Consider the following 3,476-nt stretch of genomic DNA (forward strand, 5'->3'; position numbering starts at 1 on the left):
TAAATAAATCTACCGACCTCTAATTACTCTTCACACTCTCTACCTAAGGGTCACTCACCCTTGTTGCCATAATATATCTCAATTATCACACAAATAATAATTAGATACATATATTAAATTATAATTAATTAATATAATTTTTTTTAGAAAAATGGGGTGTTACACTGAGCCAATGGTTAGAGGGCACAAATAGTGAGTCATGGTGTTGACTCATATGACAGTGGCCATTAGATGCACATATCAAGGTGATCAATAGGGTAATCCAACGGTGAAAAGTCTGTGTGCACGATAAGGATCATGGTGAAGCATGCAAATTGTAACATACATGTGTGGTCCTGCATGGCCACCACATGTCTTCTATCTGAGAACCCAGGGACACACGGAAGAAGCAAAATGCAGGATGAGGACTCATTTTGCCATCTACACTCTTTCTCTTCTCTTTCACGTCTTATCTCTTCTCTTCAGTTCTCTCAACACACTTTCCAAAAGTCTTACCTCTCTCTCCTCTCATCCCATCTTCGCCGACCAACCTCCGGCGTTGCACCACCACCAAACACAAAAAACCTAACATGACCTCCCCGTTAAATCTCTTCCTCCATCCAAAACCAAATTTCTTCACCTAGCTTCAACTCAAAAGTTGTGAAACAAAAACCCAACATAAACTCACCACAAGAATCGATTCAAACACAACGAAGAATATTGGCAATGGAACAAGGAATCACAACACAATCACAACGCAAAGATATTATTAGAACACATATTAAAATTCGCAGATGCAAAACCCTAGGTTTACACAAGCATTTAATTCACAACAATTGCATTAAAAAATCAAGAAGAAAGGAAATTAAAACATGAAGAAAGTACCAAATGGAAAAGTCGAGTTCTCTGGTGACGCTCTGACGACAGGTAATTTTGTTTCTTGCTTTAAATCTCCTTCTACTCCTTATGTGTGTATGTTATTCGTATAATTGTTGTTTTGTTACCGCTTTGTTGATTGTTACTGTGTATCCGATGGTGAGTGTGGCTTAGCTCAGGTATCAATTAGAGTTTCAATATGAAACTCCAATAACCTTAGAAGGAGAGCGTTGAGTGTTGGTATTTTTGAGGGATTTCAACAGAGTTTTTCTCAGTGCGGAGGGTAGAATTCAGTCCTCTTCAATGAAGCAATGGTCATGTTTTATAATGAGATATTGGGAAGTTCATATGTCGGTTTCCTTTCTTCAAACATGTGAGATCGTTAGAGGATATTGAGGGAGTGGGGAGTTAGAATTTACTTGAAGCTTGAGAAAGTTGTGGAGCAGCGTTGCATAGGTGGCATAGGTGGTACGGGTACGTACCGAGTACCCGGTACAGGTACCGGTACAAACGACATTTTTAGAAAAATTAAGGTACGGGTAAGTTAGTATAATTTTTTTAAATATAATTATAAAAATAACAAAGATGTTATATTGTTTAAATAACAACAAAATATTAAAATTACAAAACAATTTGCTTAAAAAAAGTTAATATTTGTGCAATAACATAAATAAATCACATTTAAAAAATATTCATAGATCATGATATCATTAAAAAGAACGGTGTCTAACTCAGATTTTTCGAGAGAAAGACTAACAACTTCAAAAATATCAACTACATCAAATAGATCTCATTCATCTTCACCAATATCCCATATTTTTTGCTCCAACATTATAAACCTTAATATGAGATAACAGAGATTTGTATGAACAAAAACTAAATTTAATTGTGCTCCAATTTCTCTCCATAGGAGATGAAGAACTTGGTTGTGAAATAACTTTTTTATTTCTAAATAGAATAACTAACCTAATTTTTACTTAGAAAAAAAACCCAAATTATACCATCCGAAAAAAATTTAAAATTTTTGGGTACGTGATACCAAATGTGTACCGGTTGGTGTACCAATTTAAAAAAAAAAACGGTACGGCTTCTGTGCGTACCATACGAGTATCGGTATCCAGTACGTATCCGGTACCGGTACTTTATCTAAAATGGAGTACCCTTGCTTCAAATTTGTGGAGTGATGGTGAGTTGTATGTTGAATTTGTGATTGGTTTCATGGAGTAGGGAGTTTTCCACGGTTTGGTGGACTTGAGCGAAACCACTTGAGGGTAAAAAAGGAATCGGGGTGAGGTGGTACTGAGGTGAGAGAAAACTCCCTAATTTCATGGTATTTTCAAGTGTGAACCGTGGGTCTTTGATAAGTTGCATAGTAATAAAACATGTACCGTAAATCAAAATTAACTGATCCAAGCCCTTTTCTTTTTTTGTTTTCAATCGGTATGAAATGTCAATGCAAAACATGATTTGAATTGGACTTGTTTCGTGACTGTTGTGAATGTACTACAATATATTATGAATGAATAAATTCAAGCAATATGTCACATGTGGAATGCTTATCCAATATGTACAAAGTTACAATATGTACAAAGTATAACTTGAATTTCTTTACACCAAAAGCTTTTCCAATGATATGACTATTTTTATATGGCAGGTTTTCAATCAAGAATCAGGGCAATGATGAGAGAATCTTAGGCATGTAGAGAAAATGTAGAATAAGAGAGAGACTGAATGTCCCTATGGATACTTGCAAAGTTAAACTTATGTGCCAAAGGTGGCTTGAATTAAATGAAGATCTTCTTGTAGTTTAAGAAACTTGTATCCATTTGGATCTTTTGGATCCATTTGGATCTTTTGTAAATTAGGAACCAAGTGTCACTTTAAAGTTGATGGTTGAATCGTGTAAATTAGGAACCTTATGTCACATTGGAAACTTGAGTTATAGAGAAAAAGAGCACAAATAACACGTAGAAACTTGGAATAACATTTGTGATAAAAGTTGGGATCCAAAACTCATAACAGGTTATGAGTTTTATAGAAAAATAGTAAAAGTGCATAAAATCTTTGGCTTAATGAAAATTATTCAGATTTGAGACAAATCAAATATTGTCTAAGAGCCACAATAAAAAGAGGATCAATCTAATTATGGAAGCAGTTGCTACGGGTGGTTGTAGCAGGCCTATGAATTTTGAATCAACAAGCTTCGAAGGGGGATGAGTGGGGTTCTTGCTGCTATGGCAAGTAGCAGCCCCCTGTTTTTTTTTTTTGGGATCATCTTTTGCAGTTTTGTCTCGTTGCTTGTCTTTGATCCCTCTTTGTCTTAGATGCTCATTAGACGCTGAAATTAGCAAGAAATCACAAATCAGAGCATAAAACATAATGATTGAAAGTAAATAGAACGAAATACCATAAAATACTAAGACAAAATGACTAGAAATAACAAATGAAAGACCATTTATCAAACTCCCTCAAACATATATTGTTGCTTGTCCTCAAGCAACAAAGCTTGTATTTATAAGTTTTCCGATCAAGCGGTTAACATCATGATAAAGCATATGAAAACGGGGTCAACGGTACTCATACATGAGTCTTTGTTCCGATCGGCTAGGCCTAGCTCTCTT

The 3,476-nt window shown here is 35.2% G+C and overlaps 1 long non-coding RNA gene across 1 annotated transcript; it reads left to right on the forward strand.

The window, feature by feature from the left end:
- Nucleotides 1–298: 298 nt before the first annotated feature.
- Nucleotides 299–2,839, forward strand: LOC127082287 (uncharacterized). Its single transcript, XR_007788168.1, has 2 exons — nucleotides 299–906; nucleotides 2,510–2,839. It is a non-coding gene; the product is annotated as an uncharacterized LOC127082287 (long non-coding RNA).
- The last annotated feature ends 637 nt before the right edge of the window (nucleotides 2,840–3,476 follow it).

Source organism: Lathyrus oleraceus, chromosome 1, assembly GCF_024323335.1.
Source record: "Lathyrus oleraceus cultivar Zhongwan6 chromosome 1, CAAS_Psat_ZW6_1.0, whole genome shotgun sequence".
Taxonomy (NCBI): Eukaryota; Viridiplantae; Streptophyta; class Magnoliopsida; order Fabales; family Fabaceae; genus Lathyrus; species Lathyrus oleraceus.